At 37.5% G+C, this 21,795-nt stretch overlaps 1 protein-coding gene across 8 annotated transcripts in view; it reads right to left on the bottom strand.

The window, feature by feature from the left end:
- LOC138691346 (zinc finger protein 665-like) overlaps positions 1–21,795 on the bottom strand; it is a 474,208-nt gene that overhangs the window by 298,798 nt on the left and 153,615 nt on the right. For 5 of the 8 annotated variants that reach the window (XM_069813235.1, XM_069813236.1, XM_069813239.1 and 2 more), the window contains exon 1: positions 14,856–15,005. The exons of 1 other annotated variant lie outside the window; for it this stretch is intronic. The gene's annotated coding sequence lies outside the window, so the exon portion shown is untranslated. Of the gene's footprint in view, positions 1–14,855; positions 15,007–21,795 lie in introns of those variants that run through there. 2 more of the 8 variants (XM_069813231.1, XM_069813233.1) reach the window with 2 other exon arrangements.

The following is a 21,795-nucleotide window of genomic DNA, read 5'->3' as shown; positions in this document are numbered from 1 at the left end:
GAACACGAGAGCCACCATTGCACCCCCGGTCACCACTTGGAGGAACCCACCTCGACCGGATAATGAGAAAGATATTCGTAAGGGAGGCGGTCAGGAGGGATTGAGGTTGCCTACTAGTACTCGTTACAAACAACTATTATAGGCTATTTCATTTGACTAATGATGATTTGTAGAGAACAAAATACCTACAGTAGGGTAAAGAATCTAAATCAGTACGTTTATGAGAACGGATATAAAAGTGTCAGGAAAATAACAGAACTACCGTATATTGCAATTACCTCTGCATTGGTAAGAAACCGCACAGGGTAACATAAATCTGCTGAAAATTAGAAAATTGTGTAAAAATAATGCATCCTGAGCGAATTTTGCAGCCTGATAATATCTCGCCCACGCTATGGACATAATTCAATACCGTTGGTCTGATATGAAACGAATACTAGAACAATTTGTTAACCAAAGACGATGTTCAGTAGTTATTTAACAACATACAGAGCAAATAAAAACATAAACGCATATTCTAGCAATATTTCAGATGAAAAGAAAATGAAAAGATCTCAAGATGAAAAGAAAATGACAGCTTATTCGTAAAAAAAAAAAAAACACTGCCAGCTGTGTAGCCTACATAAAGCAGTATATCAGGCCTACGTTATGAAACGTTGAATTTAATGTGGACGAGAAACTCTACAGTTATTATTTAACTGCTTCCATATCGCATTATATAATACATCTATAAAATGAAAACATGTAGGCTTAGAAAAGAGGAAACATGTTGGGGGGAAGGGGTTGTAATTCTTCCCCTTTCGGATAAATTTCAGAAGACGGATACTTGCTTTTCCTTCATATTCCAAAATTGTAATCTTGTGCACACAAAATAAATTAGTGCGTTTTCGTGAGCATCATGATGCGCATTCAACAAACGCAGACAAATCTGCCCTTTTTAGTATTTTGCGATAATTGTTGCTTGTGAGTTATTCGTATACTGAAAATTAAAAGCAATCGGATATCGTTTATCAAATGATTACAGATTAAATATTGAACGCAAACAACATTATTTCAGCCATGTATCAAAATGTCATCTATGTGTGTTTAAAAATTTGGGTAAAACAAGCTTCTGTATGCTACAATTTAGCGACACATCAAAGTCTTATTGTAACATAACCTCACATTACAATGACAAAGAAATTCGCAGGTGGCATGACGTAAAAAGTCATCCCACAGTCGTATTACTTTTTTTTTATTAACAGGAACATGTATGGTACATAAGTGTCAGCCTGAAAAGGCTTTTACTTTAACAGAGATGGTTAACAAGCAGGAACATTTATATTCTTAAATGAGGTGACCGATCTCGACGGTAGTTGTTATTTTATACACTTGTTGCCAGGGCTCTTATCAGAGCATTGGGGTGATACAGCAAGTCCTTATGAAAGTTTTCTGTAAATTTCTGTATTATGTCGTAGAATGATTGTATTTCAAGTACATCTTGTAGTTGTTTATTGGTGGTTCTATAATCTGCACCAGTGATATACTTTTCTCTTTATAGCATGTACACGTTCGAGAATTTGGAATTTTGCATTGCTCCGAATTTCGCAGCCATAGGTCATTTGAGATCTTATAACAGAAGTGTAAAGGATTTTTTTCAAGGTAAGTCTGATGTAAGGTGACTTCAACAATGGATATACATGAATGAATCTGGCTAATGCTTTGTTACGAGCTGCTTCAACATAGTGATGAAATCGAAGTTGTTTATTATAATGCCGAGGTATTTGACAGATTGTTTATAATAGATATCTTCAGTTTCTTAGCCATATTTCCAATATTTAGAGTTGTTTTTGCATAGTACGTTGTGCGATGTTGATTGAAGTGTCATTGGTGAAGTAGGTGGTGTCATCTGCGTATAATCTCATATTGCATTCAGCAATCAATGGAATATCATGTACATAAAGTGAATATAAGTGTGGTGCTAAGACGGAACCCTGTGGAACTCCAGCTTTGATATTCTGGATTGATGATAATGTGCCATCCATTTTGATTTGAAAAGTTCTATCTGTTAAGAAACTATGTACTAGGTGAATAAGGCTATCACCTATTGACAATTTAATTAATTTGAATAAAAGACCAGAGTGCCAAACGCATATGCTATATCAAGAAATATGTGGCAAAAGTATGTTGGCCGGCTTGAAAGTTATTTGTAATATGAGTTGTGATTCTTTTAAGTTGATGAATTGTTGAATGATGTTTCTTGAAGCCGAACTGTTCGTGATGTACTCTTGATGGAATTTGAAGAATTGGTAGAAGTCTTCTTGCAATAATTTTCTCTACAATCTTTCCTTGAATGTTCAGTAGACTAATCGGTCTTCTATTATTTGGAATCATTGGATCTTTCCTTCGTTTGGGAAAAGTGACTATGTGAGCACGTTTCCAGGCTTTAGGAAAATACTGCAATTTTAGACAATTGTATACTTTTGTAAGATATGTAGTAATATTTTTTGCAATATACACAAGCATTTCTGTCGTCACTTTATCTGGTCTTGCAGATTTCTCACGTTTGATTTCCGCAATTATAGATTTTAACTCTGATGGTGATGAAGGAGTAATAGTATTCGTATTATTCTATGTACTTTTCAGGTACTCTGCCATTTAGTGTTAGTTATCGCAAGTTCAATTTTCGACGGTGGCGGCGCATAGCGTCCGTTATTTTCCACATGCTGCCATAATTAGTACACGCTTGGCTCATCTATTACATATATAACTTAGGATGGCAGCCAACACTACACTAATTAGCGAAGAGAGAAAGGCTGCTTACATGTATTTGAAAAGTCAATAAGTTGTAACTGTATGAAATTGTGAACGTAGTTTATAGATAGAACACCAGAGTCGCATTGATACCATGCCTCCAACAGTCACTATAATGCCTCCAGCTCACAAAACCCGTGCAGCAAAGGAACTGTTAACCAAATACATTATTGCCGCGGTTCAATTCCCGTATACTCGTAATTCGTTGGAACATGTATGAGAGAATTGCAAATTATGGTAAAATTAGAATATATTAAGATCCAATGCCGCGACAGGGAATGGGCTGAGACAACAGAGAATGGACTGAGCGGACATAGAGTGGACTTCGAGGACAGAGACTCGACTGGTAGCACGGAGAGTGTCGTGACAGGACAGAAATTGGACTGAGAAGACAAAGAGTGGACTGGGGGACAGAGTGGACTGGTAGGATAGAGTGTAGTGATAACACAGAGATTGCACTGACAACACATAGAATGGACTGAGAAGACACAGAGTGGACTCTGAGGATAGAGTGGACTGAGAGGACAGATACTGGACTGGTAGGACATAGAGTGCAGTGACAGGACAGAGATTGGACTGATAAGACAGAGAGTGGGCTGAGAGGACAGATAGTGTAGTGATAGGACAGTGATTGCACTGAGAGCACATTGGGTAGACTGAGAGGACACAGAATGGACTGAGACGGCATAGAGTGGACTCAGAAGACATAGAGTGAACTGAGAGGACAGAGAGTATAGTGACAGGACAGAGAGAACATAGAGTGGACTGAGAATAGAGAGAGAGACAGGACATAGAGTGGACTGAGAGCACAGATACTGAACTGCTAGGACAGAGAGTAGTGACAGGAGAGAGATTGGACTGAGAGCATATAGAGTGGGCTCAAAAGAGAGTGTACTCAGAGGACAAAATGGACAGAGAGGACAGATACTGGATTGGAAGGACAGAGAGTTTAGTGACAGAACAGAGATTGGACTCACAGAACATAGCGTGGGCTGAGAAGACAAAGAGGTGATTGAGAGGACATAGAGTGGACTGAGAAAACATAAAGTGGACGCAAGTGACACAGTGGACTGAGAGGACAGAAGGTGTAGTGAAAGAACAGAGACTGGACTGAGAACACATAGAGTGGATTGAGGGGACAGTGGACTGAGAACACAGAGTGGACTGAGGGGACAGAGCGGTCTGAGACGACATAGAGTAGACTCAGAATACAATGAGTGGACTGAGAGGACAGAGAGTGGACTGAGGGAACAAAGAGTAGTGATAAAACAGAGATTGGACTGAGGGTACATAGAGAGGACTGACAGGACAGAGAGTGGACTGAAAGGACATATAGTAGACTCAAATGACATAGTGTGGACTGAGAGGATAGAGAGTGGACTCAGCACGGAGAGTGTGGTGACAGAACAGAGATTGGACTGAGGGCACATAGAGTGCACTGAGAGCACAGATACTGGACTGGAAGGACAGAGAGTGTAGTGACAGGAAAGAGATTGGATTGAAAGCACATTGAGTGGACTGAGAAGTCAGAGAGTGGATGTGAGCATATAGAGTTGACTGAGAGGAGATTGAGTGGACAGAGAGTTGACTGAGGAGAGATAGTGGAGTGACAGAACAGAGATTGGACTGAGAGCACATAGAGTAGACTGAGGTGATAGAGTGGACTGGGACAGCGTAGAGTGGACTCAGAAGACTTAGAGTGGACTGAGGAGACAGACGGTGTAGTGAAAGAACATAGAGTGGACTGACGGGACAAAGAATGGAGTAAGATGATACAGAGTGGACTGATATGACATAGAGTGGACCTAGACTATAGAGAATGGACGGAGAATACAGAGAGAGCAGAGATAGAACTGAGATTGGACTGAGAGACCGTAGCGTGGACTCAAGAGCACATACAGTGGTGAGAGGACATAGAGTGACCTGAGATACCATAGACTGATCTCAGAGAACAGATACTGGACTGGTAGCACAGAGAGTGTAGTGAAAGGACAGAGGTTGGACTGAGAGAACATAGAGGGCACTGAGAAGCCCTAGAGTGGACTGAGAGAACATAAGTCCAATCTCTGTTTTGTCATCACACTTTCTGTGCTCTCAGTTCACTCTATCCTCTTAGTCCACTCTGTGTCAACTGAGTCCACTCTATGTCGTCTCAGTCTACTCTCTGTCCCCTCAGTTCACTCTGTGTGCTCTCAGTCCAATCTCTGTTCTTTAACTACACCCTCTGTCCTCTCAGTCCACTCTATGTCATCTGAGTCCACTCTATGACCTCTTAGTCCACTCTATGTGCTCTCAGTCCAATCTCTGTTCTCTCACTACACTCTCTGCCCTACTAGTCCAGTATATGTCCTCGCAGTCCACTCTATGTCTTCTAAGTCCACTCTATATGCTTTCAGTCCAATCTCTGTCCTGTCACTATACTCTCTGTCCTACCAGTTCACGCTCATTCGTCTCAGTCCACTCTATGTGCTTTCATTCCAATCTCTGAACTGTCACTGCACTCTTTATCCTATCAGTCCATTCTTAATCGTCTCAGCCCCTGTCTGTCCCCTCAATCCAATCTCTGTACTTTCACTAAACTCTATCCTCTCAGTCCACTCTGTCCACTTAGTCCACTCCATGTCATCTGAATCCACTCTGTCCCCTCAGTCCACTCTATCTGCTCTCAGATCAATCTCTGTTCTGTCACTACACTTTCTGTCCTCTCAGACCACTCTCTGTCCTTCCCAGTCCAGTCCATGTCATCTGAGTCCACTGTATATCCTCTCAGTCCACTTTATGTGCTCTCAGTCTACTCTATGTGCCCTCAGTCCAATCTCTGTACTTTCACTACACTCTCTGTCCTCTCAGTCCACTCTGTCATCTGAATCTACTCTCTGCCCCCTCAGGTCACTCTGTCCTGTCAGTCCAATTTCTGTTCTGTCACTACACTCTCTGTCCTGTCAGTCCACTCTATGTGCCCTCAGTCCTATCTCTGTACTTTCACTGCACTCTCTGCCCTCTCTATGTCATCTGAATTCACTCTCTGTCCCCTCAGTCCACTCTATGTGCTCAGTCCAATCTCTGTTCTGTCACTAGACTTGCCTCTCAGTCCACTCCATGTCTTCTGAGTCCACTCTATGTCCTCTCGGTTCACTCTATATCTTCTCAGTCCAATCTATGTCCTCTCAATCCAATCTCTATCTTCTCAGTACCCTCTATGTGCTCACACCACTATGCCATCTCAATCACTCTCTGTCACCTCAGTCCATTCTATGTGCTCTCAGTCCAATCTCTATTCTGTCAATACTCTTGCTGTCCTCTCAGTCCACTCTCTGTCCTCTTAGTCCACTCCATGTCATCTGAGTCCACTCTATGTCCTCTCAATCCACTCTCTGTCTTCTCTGTCCACTTTATGTGCTCTCAGTCCAGTATCTGTCTTGTCACTACACTCCCTGTCCTCTCAGTCCACTCTCTCTCTCTCTCTCTTCTCAGTTTACTCTATGTGCATTCAGTCCAATTTCTGTCCTGTCACTATACTCTCTGTCCTACCAGTCCACTCTCTTTCCTTTCGATGTGCTCTCAATCCAATCTCTGTCCTGTCGCCACACTCTCTCTCCCATCAGTCCACTCTGTGTCATCTCAGTCTACTCTCTGTCTCCTCAGTGCACTCTATGTTCTCTCAGTCCAATCTATTTACTTTCACTACACTCTGTCCTCTCAGTCCACTCTCTGTCCTCTCAACCTACTCTAAGTCATCTGCATCCACTCTCTGTCCCCTGAGTCCACTCTATGTCCTCCGAGTCAAATATCTGTCCTGTCACTACAGTCTCGGTCCTAGCAGTCCAGTATCTGTCCTCTCAGTGCACTGTCTGTGCTCTAAGTCCACTCTATGTGCTCTCAGTCCAATCTCTATTCTGGTCAATTCCACTGTGACGCGTTTTACGTTCAGAAAGAGATTCTTCGAAATTTAACTGGAATACAATTAATAAAATATTTATACTAGTTCCTTTGTACTTCAATGAATCTCCACTTCTTGCTTGTCAGACACAACTAATTATTTTTTTCTAGCCATTATTTGTCAGGTTATATAAGTGAAATAAACAATGTGAAGGGTGTAACATGAAAAAGACATGCATAAATGAATGATACAGTTTAACTGATAACTCTGTGAAGTTCACAGTTTGAATTGTTACCTATTTTCAGCGAGATGAAAGTTAAAGGAATCGAGTGATATAATGGATGTAATTCAAATATTAAGCCTTGCAGTTACAATTCAATTAATTTTATGTGACGGGTGTTACTTGTCTGAAGAAATTTCACTTTTTTTTTTAATTTCAAATCATAGAACACTTACTCTAAACATACATTTTCTGTAGTTCATTACATAGACTTAAGAGTACCAGTAGCCTAATATCAAGGGTAGACATATGTTTTAAAATTATGCAATTTGTTTAAGTTAACTTTCACTTAGTACATTACATAATGTTGACAGGTTCAAAATTGTACTTCTGACGCTTTAAAGTAAATTAATACAAACATTTAGCCTAACAGAAAGAATAACAAATTCATCCATAAAATCAAAAGAGTGTGGCTAGAAAAATAGATCCGCTTTTGATACTAAACTGTTGTTCCTGGCAGCCGGGTAGCTCAGTTGGTAGAGCAGCTGGCTACGGACTGGAAGGTCTGGGGTTCGATCCCGAGTGGTGACGGGATTTTTCTCATTACCAAACTTTCAGAACGGCCCCGAGGTTCACTCAGCCTCCTATAAAATTAAGTTTCCCGGGTCTTTCCCTGGGGGGTAAAAGGCGGTCAGAGCGTGGTGCCGACCACACCACCTCATTGTAGTGCCGAGGTCATGGAAAGCATGGGGCTTTACCTCCATGCCCCCCAAGTGCCTTCATGGCATGTGTTGTTCCTAACATAAATTTACTTTTTGTATATATGCTAACTTAAACAAATGCTAAATATAAATTTATAATTCTCATTATAGAATTTAATAAATTTTACTAAAACTGTAATTACAAAACAAAATGCAACAACTTAAGCAGCATCATACTCAGAGCTGGCTCAATTTTTACTATTCGGACAGCTTTTCCTAGTGACTGTGGAATTTCGTACACAGGTGAATCACTGAAAATACTAGTGGTTATAAATGCAGTTTTTCTTGCTCTGTAGTTTCGAACTTTCAGTTTTGTTTTCCTACTGTGAGTAGTAAGTTCTTTTCTTAATAGCTTCTTTGTTCTCCTAAGCTTGTCCCTCTCTCTCTCTTTCTCCAAATAGTCTTCATACCTGTGTTGTTTGGGTAAAGGGAGATAAGTCATAAAATGAGCTTGGAGATAAATAAAAATTAAACTTGGAACTCTCACTGAAAATACTTTTCTACACAAAACACATCAACTGCTAGTATTCTTTTCTTTTTTGCACACTCACTTGTATAATTTGTGTGTTCATCTAGGGAACAAAATTCCATCTGCACAAAAGATTACTTATCTCCCTTTATTCAAACACCACATAATTTTATCTTTATTTAATTTTCTTCGCCTACGGCATTCAGCTGCGCCTCTCAGCTGCTGATTTCCCCATTCTGCAATTAAATATATACAGTATCCAGCTATCTCAAAACGTTAAAATAATTAACTGCATGGTTAACAAGCAGCTTCGTATATCCTTAAAAAATTGCAGCACCTCAATCTACATTTGTTATTTTTAGGTTATGCTAGTGGTTAATATATTCAGTAATTCATTCCTTGTTAACTAAGCAAGAAATAATGTTAGAGAATAGAAAAGTAATATGATTAACTAAAATAGAATATAAGTACATTTACCTCTGTAGCCTATAATTTTTAAGTAAATCAGAACTTTCGACTAAACATTCAGCTTAATGTAAATTTGGTGGAAAATCTTTCAGACAAGTAAGTTTTGGAGGAAACAGTTATTGCCGACTGTTGATAACTTAAAATTCCATTTTACCAACATTTGAAACCTATTTAATAATGTGTTGTGGGAACTACTTGCAATAAATCAAAATACAGAATTCCTGTGTTCTCCGTGCTCTAATTTTGTAACACCCGTCACATTAAAACACTTGTTATTTTTAGTTTAAAAAAAATTAAAAACATACTGTACTTATGGCATGATATTTCGACTTAGTTATCAAAAATTGGTGCCTTCAAGATAAAAACTGAGAGCAAGAGAGCAACTTTAAGCATATTCTGTGACGGGTGTTACATAAAAATACTTATTTTTAAAATCGCAAATTCTTAATAAACCCACTAAAATTCATAAAAGTAAATTGACACTGATTTTAAAGTCTTCTCTTTCTGTTAATAGAACTACAACAGAGAACAACCTTGTTTATTAATTTTATGTTAGAGTTTGGCAACAAACTGCCAAAGTAAATTTGACAGATCAAAAGTACACATTAAAAATATTCACTTCAGATGTATGTAAAACAAAAATGAATTAGATAAATCGAACTTTTCTGCTAATTTCTAAAAATTTGAAATTTCTTGAAGAATATTATATAAAGAGCATATACTGAACACGAAATTTTATTTTAACTTCAATGTCCAACCTATAGTGGAATTGACCTTCTGTCACTACACTCTCTGTGCTCTCAATCCACTCTCTATCCTCTCGATCCACTCTATGTCATCTGAGTCCACTCTATGTCGTCTCAGTCCATTCTCTGTCCCCTCAATCAGTCTGTTCTTTCACTACACCACCTGTTCCCTCTGTCCACTCTTTCTCCTCTCAGTTCACTCTATGTCTTCTGAGTCCACTCCATGCCATCTCAATCCATTCTTTGTCCCCTCAGTCCACCCTACGCTCTCAGTCTAATCACTGTCCTGTCACTACACTATCTGTCCTCTCAGTCCACTCTATGTCCTCTGAGTCCACTCTGTGTCTTCTCAGTCAACCCTATGTGCTCTCAGTGCAATCTCTGTCTGTCACTAGACTCTCTGTCACACAGTCCACTCTTTGTCTTCTCAGTCCACTCTGTGTGCTCTCAGTCCAGTCTCTGTCCTGTCACTACACTCTCCGTGCTACCAGTCGAGTCTCTGCCCTCTGAGTCCATTCTCTGTCCTCGAAGTCCACTCTCTGTCTTCTCATCCATTCCCTGTCGCGTCATTGGATCTTTACGTAGTATATTTTAATTTTACGATAATTTACAATTCTCTCATACATGTTCCAAGAATAACGTCTATACGGAATCGAACCCCGGTAATAATGTGTTTGGCTAACAGTTCATTTTCCGCACGGGTTTCCTGAGCTGGAGGCATCGTATCAATACGACTCTGGTGTTCTGTCTATAAAGTACGTCCACGATATCATACATTTACAACTCATTGGCTTTTCAAATACATGATAGCAGCCTTTCTCTCATCGCTAATTAGTGTAGTGTTGGCTGCCATGCACACATGCATAATTTGTATGACGTAATAGCCTTGCGCTCGTCCGCCATGACACCTGGCAACTTATACGTTGAGATTTCCCAGAAATTAATAGCTCTTTCAGTGTCCCCCGTAAATTCGTACAATTTTCTAAAATTAAACGACATACCGGTAACTCATAAAAACATAATTATCTGAACTTCCATAAAGCCTTGTTCATATTGTCGCTATGATAATTTTGTCACGTTTACTTGTTTGTGAAATGTTTTCAAATATTTTACAATATATTTCGGCCTTATTTTGCACTCGAAACAAGAAATTTAACTATTGCATTAACCCATTATATTCCACCGTTTGATATATCAAGCACAATGCAGCTTATGGTGTTTGATTGTTGTATATTTGCAATTCTGTTTTTATTGTGATTGTTGGTACACCAGTTGTCTTATAAATCATCAATCTCTATATTGGTAACAATGGAAAACTTAAATATTTTAATTTGGCAGTTGTTGCGAGTGTTGAAATTCCAGTATCAGTCTGCTCGGAAGATGGATAACACGTAAGTTGGATTTTTATTTTGATTGTTTTGAATGCTCGATTTTAATTAATTATTTTAACGTGTTGGCAAATGTGTATCCTTTCAGTTCTATTATAGTTTTTCATAATAATTTTAATAATATGGACTGGAGGGTTATGTAAACTTTGATGTTTGATATATCAAACGCTGGGCGTTTATGTGAACTTTTATCCATCTTACAGGAAAGATACAGAACAATTGATAAAATGGCTATATGAGGTGTTAGATGCAGATGAACCTGAAATATGTGCAAGTATACATGCTGCTCACGAAATAGAGGTGGTACTTAACCCTCCTGCTGATGGCATTGACAGTGATCGGGATGATGGTGGCAGCGACGACGATGAAAAAACTACTTTTATGGATCTGGGCAGAGGAATTTTACATCAAGAAGGTGAGATGAGGATAGTTAGACAGAGGGACCATTTCAAACAAAGAGAGGATATAAATTTTGAATCAAACGTGAATGAACCTAGGGTTGAGAAACGATCAGAAAAATTTAACAACAGTCGCCTCTCATACAGAATTACCATCGAACTCAACTACTTCATCTCGTCTGAATGTTTATCCTTCTTCAAATCTGAAAATGTAAACAGGTCTATATCGAAGAAAGCAAACAAATCTGTACCCAAGAAATCTAAATATACAACTGAATGGACTGAAAGAAATCTTCACAAAGCTAATTTAATTTCTCTACCACCCACCCCTAATGATAATATTTTTGAATTGAATTTTGATAAGTCTCCCGATGAGTTGTTCAAAATGGTATTCGACTTAGAAATTATGGAAATGATATGTCGGCAGACTGTATTATATGCAGCCCAGAAAAGATGCATTATACATTTGACCATTGAAGAACTATATACATATTTTGAAATTCTTTTAGTTTCTGGTTTTGTGAAGTTGCCACACCAGCGGTTATTTTGGGAAACACGAGATGATACACACAACTTACTGATTTCAAATGCAATGACAAGAAATCGATTTGACATAATTCATAGATTTCTTCACTTCAGTGACAATTCTGAAATTGATCAAACATATAGGGTATTCAAAGTAAGGCCCCTCATTGACTATGTCAACAATAAATTTCAAGAATTTGCTCAACCTCTTGGCTCGAAGTATTCACTGGATGAAGCTATGGAACCGTATTATGGCCGTCACTCAATGAAGCAACTCATTCTCGGCAAACCAATACTGTTCGGCTTCAAGTTCTGGTACCTGAAGGGTATCTTCTTAAATTTTGTCCTTATACAGGAAAAAAAGATAGGATTCTAGGTGAATCATCGGGGTTGTCAGTTGTTCAAAGTATTTGTATTGGATTTATTCCTGTTAACAGTTTTGTCTTCATTGACAATTATTTCAATTCTTTAGAACTCCTCAACACAATGTTACAACATAACTTAAATGTAATAGGAACAATTCGAGCTGATAGGACTGCAAATGCACCATTAAAAGACCTAGGAAAACAGTCAAGAGGTGCAACACACACCCTTCAATCAAAAGACAAGAAAGTAACGCTCATCAAATGGCAAGATAACAATCAAGTGACTATGGGCACTAATGTTCAAGATGAAAATGTGACACTTGCTTACGGAACTTGTCAACGATGGAATGTAAGTGAAATGAAACGTGTTGCTGTTACTCAACCGACAATCATCAAACACTACAACAGGTATATGGGGGGTGTTGATTTGTTCGATCAACACCAGGGATTGTATCAAATTCGAATCAGGTCAAAAAATGGTGATGGCCATTTTTCAGGTTCTGTTTGAATGGGGCGGTAGTAAACATGTGGTTACTGTACAGAAAAAATGTTCCAGGGTATCCTTTGTTGGAATTCATAAGGAGGATAACATTGGTAACACTTTCAACTACAAAGTTGAGCTCCCCATGGACGTCTGTTTTGCCAAAGAAACCATCACTGATACCAACTGAATTGCGATATGATGGACAAAATCATTTGGTGCAATTTCAGGACAATCAAAGGCGCTGTGGATTATGCAAGAAAAATGCAAAATACAACTGCATCAAATGTAAAGTTGCCTTGCACCCAAAAGACTGCTTTCTAAAATTCCACACTAAGTAGGCTAACAGTGTATAATGTGGATTATTTTTGTATTTATGGATAATTTGAAATAAGTGTTCACAATATCTGACTATTTATGTTACAATTTATTCCATTATTATTTATGATAATAATTTAGTTTCTTGCAAAATTCAGTGTAAATTATTTTACATAAGGTACAATGGGGTAAGTGGAAACTTGGGAAAAGTGGAACCTATAGCTATTACGTTAAAACTATTAAAGCCTGGTGGAAATATTAGGTAATAATGAAATCAAAAAGGAAATTGGAATTTATATGCACTAAATTTCATTTTTATATTTGATTCTCTGGTACTGTCATACGTTAGGTTCCACTTTCCCCATAGAAAACTATGGGGTCCACTTATCTCAGACTACTTTACGTATGCTCGAAACTTTTCCAGACATCCCCATATCCAAAAACAGTCATTTACCCTGTCACATCCCACATAATTCTGTATAGAACCTTCCTAATAACACTGCTATACACCAGCGCCCAGCGTTTGATATATCAAACATAGAATAAAAGGGCCTAAATAATACTATTTCGAATTCCTTTATATTTTATATTCTTATTTGACATATAATGATAATCTCTGAGAGCTTTCACAAAAAAAAATCGAAAAAAAAATTCTCTGGGATATAATGGGTTAAAGTAAGATCGAAATATTTATTTTTATGCAAGAAAAATTGTTAAACATATTAATATAACGGTAAGGCAAACCATGGAATAATTCTATTATTAAATAAATTAAGGTGCCGTGCTTTTAATTACAAAATGATTAAAAAGACATTACTCCATAGTCCCATGTGGTATATTTTTTATGAGGTTGTCATGACTGAAATATCTATTGTCAATTGCATTTATTTATGTCAATAGGCCTTGACTGTCGAGTATAAGGCGTTCTTAGGGGTGGTGGACGGGGTTTGGGCCGACCCACAAGCAAGTCATTCTAAAGATGTTTGTGATTAGTGTAAAACTGGCAGTGTAAAAATGTGCAACGACGTCTCCTAGAAAATTACCTAAGTATAAAATATGCGAAAATACTCTGCTTTATTGAAAGTTTACGTAAGTAACGCTTTTTTTCCGTTATTGGCTGACAGTTAAAGAGGAGGTGAATAGTACATTGTATCATTCTTTAAGATTGATGCATGCGCAGACCAACGGAGTTTACTAAATTGTTCCATTCCAATAGCTGTGGAGAGTACTTTATAATTCTGGGCATGCTACCTCTACTAGGTACATATTTTTTTGAAACGTTATTATATTATATAAAATCTAATTTAGACCAATTCCCAAAAATTGAAGACATCCATTCTTATCATACAAGAAGGAAAAATGATATTCACAAAAGTCCCTTTAATAGGCCTACACATTACATAAACATAGTTTTATTCATATTGGTCTCAAAATATATAACAGCTTGCCTTGTTACCTGTGCTACAAAGACTTAAAAGGGTTTTATTCACTTTGTTATTACACCACTGCTTCTATAGCGTTGATGAATTCTTGGAATATCTCCGTTTCAGGTGCTGACTTCAAAACATACTGCAAACGGGCCTTATAGCCGAAATCGACGTGATTTGTAGTTTTCTTTAATTAAGTTCCAAGTTTTGTTTATTTGTATTTATGTTGCTTTTAATTATAGTTACTACTTTATGTGTATTACGAAATTAATTATTAGTCTGTAAACATGACATGTCCCATATCATGTATATGATCAGGAGATGCAATAAATGATTATGATTATTTACCACGACATATGTTATACTAGCAATTGAACGATAATAAAACAATTGTGTGCATTGATAGCATAGCACAATAGTTTCAAATGCAGTATAAATGAGTTTCCCTGTTGTCTAATTTTCATATCAGAGTCACAGAATGAAATAAATTGTCCCATCTCTCCATCATGAGCAGTAGTACACGACAAGGGCACATTGAAATCGGATTGTGAAGATTAAATCATGCAACTTAAGGTTATATAGAATACAATATAACAATATTCATCTATACACGTACCTTTGTGGAAGAATACAATGAACTGCTAACAGTCTATAGCATTAGCCACGTTCATTATCAATTGGGTACACAGTAATACAGATAATAAATTGAGTATTTTAAGATCATATGATCGAGTCAGCCATGAAATAGTTTGCGTAAGAACAGTGTCGCCAACACCCAGTGAGGAAAAGTCAGAATATGACTATTAAAAGTGGCCTGTGCCAGTTTCATAAACACAATAATAATATTATTAAGTACGGTAATAGTATTACAGTCATGAAAATAATTTTATTAACTGACTAAATTCTGTTTCATAAACGTTTTGCACGACTCATAAAATACGTACAGTAATATTATTAATTTCTTAATGACTGCATTCTATATGAGTCGTGGATGGTCATGCGTGGTAAATAGTGGTTATAGTGTGTTTATGACGTTTGTAACCATAATAAATAAATGCTTTGAGGTTAAGGCTGAGAAACATAACCAAATATTTCTCTACAATTTTATTTTGTATTATCTCTCCGTTAATAGCTACAAATACTGAATAAAATAAGTTTCGATGTACTGTGTTTAATAGCAACAACAGAGTTGATTGTGATATATGTATAAATGTTTTGGAAACAATTTATTTCAGATAGGATTGTAAAACACTGGAAGTCGAAGTTATTGTTTCTGCTATTTGTTACAGTTGATCCATTTAAAAGAAACAATTTGATAAAAATCTAAAATATTGAGAACAGACATTTGTCATTCCTAATTGTTCAAGTCTCTGTTGATGCAAAGTTCGAAATCCTAAAAACAGTGTATCAGTAACAGAAGCGTGTGCAAGTGTATAAAACTTGCACCCTCGTTAATTAAAGAAGTACCATATCAAAAAGTTAAGCAGTGAAAGCTTTTGGTGATAGCTAAACGACAGGTTTAGTAGTCCTTGCAAAGTGTCTTATCGCAATTTCAAGTTCCGTTATACTTCGAAGTACCGGTACTGCGCAAGTGCTTATATAAAAATACCTTAAATTAAAAGAAAAAATGTTGGTACAAGAGTAAATAAATAAACGCAGAAAAATTATCCAGGCACCAAAATAAATAATTCAGTAATGCAATGACGACATAAGTACTTATGCGGTGTAGTGGTTTCTAGAAAATATTGAGAGGTATTGTAGAAGATTAATGTTATAATGAAGTGAATAAAAATACTCAAATTGTCTTAATTTTTTTCTGATTATTTTGTAAATAACGTAGTGCTCTCAAGAAGTTGCCTGAAACACAAAATGCAAATACTTGTAGTTAAAGATTGCTATGTGGAATTGAAGGTACTTAAAGATTTCGAAAATTACTCTTAGGTGATCAGTAGGGATGGTTTAAAGTAGCCGATATATGAGTAGTTTAACATAAAAAACGGACATCTGTCGTCTCCATAGTTTTGATCTAGAGGCACTTTTTGTTTCACAGTGTTCTTTGCAGTGACGTATACTGGTTAAAAGGTTTGGGCTACCACTGACCCTATTATTACACAAAATATATTTTAAAGTCCCTATAATAAAATTCCTTACCTATTTATATATGAATTCCAGACGTCTTGATTGGGACGAAAATACTTTGATGACTTCGTCATTAAAATTACAGTTGGCCCGCTTGCGAAGTTTCTGTAGAAATGACTTTTCAATGGACATCAGTGCCAAGCCGGATAAACGTTGTTGTGTATGAGTTGATCTGCAGTAGGATTTTATTCTCTTCAACGCAGAAAATGTTCTTTCTACTGATGTTGACGTAGCTGGTATTGTCACAATTAATGTTCCCAATTTAAGGACTTCAGGAATAACTTGGTTCAGCTGGTTTTCATATATGGCAGATAATATTTCATGGATAGGTTTGTTCGAAAAATCAAAGACTTCTGCTGAATATATTACACTTAATTCATTTTTCAAACGTACTTGATCAAAGTGACTGTTATAGGACTGAAATAATTTGTTTAGTGCCTCATTCGGGAAGTTTTCTCTATAAGCAGAAAATTTTTGAGATTCTAGAAGATGTGTGAACTGAAGCTTTCCATAATCAGAAAATCTGTCAGTAATTTCCATGTGCATACGATCTAGTATGCTGTAGTACAGCTGCCTGTATTTCAATTCATCATCTCCTTTTCTTCGCTTTAATGGTGGTTCCATTGTATTGGCTGAAGAATTTTCATTTTCCATATTTCTCCATATGGACGGAAACCCACTACGTCTGAACTCGGATATAGTATTTTTTTTAACTTTGATACCTCTTGCAAGTAGTATGCTATGTCTAGACTTTTTGTCTGAAGAATATTGTAGAGCACATCTGTATGTGCGAACACTCTAGCATAGACTTCAAGAAGAAATATATTCTGAAACTGTGTGAAAAAATTCAAATATCCTTGAGCCTGCACATTTACAGCATCATCCCAGTTTTCTTCAGAGTCATTACAAATGATATTTTTAAAGAAAGCAGTCCGTTTTTCTCTGTATTCCTTTACTGTATTTACAAGCCGAGATGTAAAATTCAATCTAGTTGGTGCTACTTTTGGGAGTTTCTTGTTCATAAATTCCTTGAGTTTTCTGATCTTTTAGGAGATGATGAGAAAAATGCAGCTAAACCCGACAGTGTTTTGAAAAAAATGCGGCATTCTGGAATGGATGAAATAGTTTGTTGCAAAACTAAATTGAGAACATGGCTGTAACAATGGACAAATAGTGCTTGAGGATACTTTTCTTGAACTTTTGTTTTTAAGCCATTAATATTTCCCGCCATAACTGAAGCACCATCGTATTGCCGACATTGTATTCTGCTATAACACCTTCCACATGCTGAAACAAAGCAGCAGCAGTTTTGTCCGAACTGACATTTGTGAATCCTATAAACCGTTCTTGAACATTGGCAGTACTGTCGACGTATTTTAAAACAGTGGACAATTGACTCTGATTAGAGCAGTAACTTGTTTCATCAACAACAATGGCCACAAAAGGTTTTATGTTCTTTATCATAACCCCACTTATAGCAAATAATAAGTCATTCTGAATTGCGAGAGAAATGCCACGAAATACTGTTGAACTCTCAAGATGATTGGCCAGTAAATGGTCAAATTCACTTATCACTTAAGGAACTTAAACATTCAATATAATTTCCTATATTGTCTGACTCCACACTCTCGTTATGACCCCGAAAAGCCAATTTTGTTTTCCTAGAAAGCAGACTGCGTTAATAAGATGCAGTAAAATCTCCCGATTTTTTTTTTCACAAGAGCATTGTGTTGGTTGATGTGTAGAGCTTTTCGCTTATCTAGCTGTAAATCAATTCTTGTCTTCCCAAAGTTTGCAAAGTTCATGCTACTACAAATATGAGCTTTTGATTTGTCGTATTCTAGGACTGCCGTTCGAAGGGAGTTCATATTAGAAAACCCCTCTTTTGACCACACATTAGTTTCGCGGCTAAATAACAAACATGGCCAGCAAAATAGTTTAGACAGTTTAGAAGTACCACACAACCAATTCCACTTACCATATTATGTTGAAGTGAAATGGCGTGTGTACTCTCGCTGTTTTTCTTTTACGTCCATGGACAAATTTAACTCAGGAGTTGGTCTTTCCATTTTCACAATTTCAACTTTCTCGTTGTTATGTACGACGCTTAAAAGGCACTTTTAATAAACCTATTACACAGTCATTTTCAACACAAACCTCTCCAGAAACTTGTTCTGCCATATTTTTCACAATATCACTTAATTGGGAAATTAAAAACTTAATAATTCAAAATTAATATAACTCTTAGACACTCTAACAAATCACAGATTTAAAATAATGCACTGCAAGAACACAATCACATTCAATTGCTAGCGTACTAAGCGTATTGCTGCTTCGCGCCTGCGAAGAAACCGATCATGAGAGCGGCAACTCGCCCGCCTACAGTGCACGAAGGAAACAGGAGGGAGCGGGGGGGACGGGCAGTTGTGCGAAGGACAGCGTGAGCGAAACGGTCACAGGCTACCTCAAGTAGCAAGCGGTTTCTCCAGCGATGCCGCCTTGACAACTTGTTTCTTTTCGAGAGCAGAGCGCGCATATAAATCTAACAATTACTTTAATTTTAATTACTATGGTAAAACTAATAATACAAAATTATTACATTATGTTATATTATAAACTTTTTCTTTTGTAATTTCCTTGGGCTACCGCTGGTAGCACCGGTAGTCCGCAAAATACGCCCCTGGTTCTTTGTAGTATTTTAAAACAATTTATTTTTATAAATGTAGTGCTAGAATTTGTATATAGTTTCACCATAACTGAAAAAGGATGAACAAATGTATAAGAATCCACATTATCTAAATTTCATCTGAAGGTCAGATGTCCGCCTTTGATATTAAGCTACTCATATTTTGTAACAGATCTACTTGTTGATGTAGGCCTATCGTCAAGATCTTCACGGTGTTAATTATTGTAGAGTATGCACTATTTTATTGATTCAGGTTGTCATATACCGGCACATTGAAAAAAAAAAATTTCAATGCAGAAAATGTTAATATTATTTTATGATGTAGATGTCCTATGTTCTTTTAAAACTACTCTTAAAACGACAAACTTGTGACTAATAGGCCTAGGCATATATTTCTGAACAATTATCATTTAAAATATAACGTGAAGAAAAGGGGAAAACCTTAAGTTCAATCATTTAAATGACAACATAAAATAATGTAAAACATAATTGCTTTATGGCAGTTCTATACTGTAATTTAATTTGGTTTCACCCTTTCCAGTTGTTCTTTTTTCCCAATTAGATTAAAAATAATCCGTCTAATTTTTTTTTCTCATTTTAAGCATAACAGGTACTGTAGAAGATTGATGGCTTTCAATTTTCAACCTACATTGGCGTCTGTGACAAGTTATTTGCAGGCCTAAGTATGGAGAGATGGTCATTAATTTTGTCTATGACAATTTTTAAAATCGGGGAAAGAAGTGAAAAGAGCTTGGAGAGACATTACTATTTGAGTCAGAATTATGCATTTCAGATGATTTCACTGTTTTATCTTCAAAGTTTAACAATAAACTGCATTTATTTTTTACTAAAAGTTAAATTAGTAGTTAAAATACCTTCATGGATATAACGTTAATAAAATAATACATTTTGATACTTTGCTACTTTATGAAACACTTTGTTAATATTATTATTTATTTTAGTAATATTATGAGCGTTTACAGTAATAAGTAATATTATTAACTAAAACTTTTATGAAACAGAAAAGTGATAATATTACATAATGTTATTACGTTTTCAGTAATAGTATTAAATTATTACTTTTATGAAATAGGCCCCTGGTGCCTGTTTCATAAACACAGTAATAATATTAAGTAATACTATTGTTGAATGAAATAGGTTTTAAAGTAACGTTTTTAATAGTGTGATTTTTTTATTCATACAACAATGTGGTTTTTACTTCTAAACTTAAATATCACACCCGTCAACAATGGATATTCCACTTGACACTGCAACACAGTAGTTATTGCACTCCACAGACGACAATGACTATTCACGTAGATTATTGAGAAGAACAACAATGTACTCCTAACCTCAACTAATGTTCACCAGGCACTATTTACAACAAAACAAAACTGTCACTTCACAGTTCGCTTGCCTTGGTTAGTTGTTCTAGAACATTCACTCATGTTCACAGTATATCGAACCCAAGACTTCCAGAGACAGTCCACTGAACTTCGAACTCAAGACTTCCGGATGCGTCGCTTCCGCCTGGGCGCTGCCACAGTTACTCAAGTCCACTTCACTCCGAACCCAAGACTCTCGGATGCATTGCTTCCGCCTGGCCGCTGCCACAGTTACTCAAGTCCGCCTCACTCCGAACCCAAGACTCTCGGACGCGTTGCTTCCGCCCGGGCGCTGCTGATTCACAAACTGAACTCGCTGTCCAAACTAAACTGGCTTTGCGGCTCTTCTTCGCGTCGAACCCCGGTCTCGAAGGCTGGCTTCCTTGCTCGCTCACGGCTGCTTCACAAAACTGACTGACTCACTCGAAGGCTGGCTTCCTTTTTATGTGTTAAGTCACACATTCTCGTACCTTTGATCTTCGAGACCAATCTGTTTCTGGACGTTTCGTTACAACAATCCTTTTGCGAGAAGTTTCTCCACTCTCCGCCGCAGTTGGCCTCCTTCCTTTCTCCCCCACCGCACAGCGGTCAGCATCACGGAGCTTTACGTTTCTCCCGTCGCCACGACCAGCGACCGACGAATCTCGCCTTTCCACTCCCAGCGCCGCAGCGCGCCTGCGCGCGAAACTCCCGACGCTGTCGCAATAGCAACAACAATCGTAATGTGTGTAAAGGTTTGGGAGACAATTTATTTCAGATAAGATTGTAAATTATTGGAACTCGAACTTATTGTTTCTGTTATTTGATTCAATTGATTTACCAGTAAAAGAAACAGCATGCTAAATCTAAAATATTATGAACAAATATTTATCATTCATAATTGTTCACGTCTCTACTGGTGTAAGGAAGTTTGCAGTGTATCAGTGACGAGAGAGACAGAGAGAGAGGGGGAGAGGGAGGGAGAGGGAAAGAGAGAGCGTCGCGCGTGTGTAAAACTTGCACCCTCATTATTTAAGAAGTAGGCCTACCATATGAAAATGTTAAGTGAAAATTTTTGATGACAATATTGTAGCAGGCTTGGCTTCACACGAGCGGAATGTCTGCGGAACGGCAGCCACGCGGCGGCCGCACCATTTTCTACGGCACACTAATTTAAATGTTCACACAGGACGGACAGTCTGCGGCAGCGGAACTTCTCCGCATGCAAGCCGCATCGCCCATAGAAGAACGGGCGCCGCACGGTGGCCGCAAGTTCGCTACGGGCTATTGAATTATACTGCATCATTCACACGAGCGGTCGCGGCAGTTCGGCGGCGAGTTCCAGACGACATATCTTGGCTTTTAGG

The sequence above is a fragment of the Periplaneta americana genome, chromosome 16, assembly GCF_040183065.1.
Source record: "Periplaneta americana isolate PAMFEO1 chromosome 16, P.americana_PAMFEO1_priV1, whole genome shotgun sequence".
Lineage (NCBI taxonomy): Eukaryota > Metazoa > Arthropoda > Insecta > Blattodea > Blattidae > Periplaneta > Periplaneta americana.
This window is presented reverse-complemented; position numbering and strand designations above follow the sequence as displayed.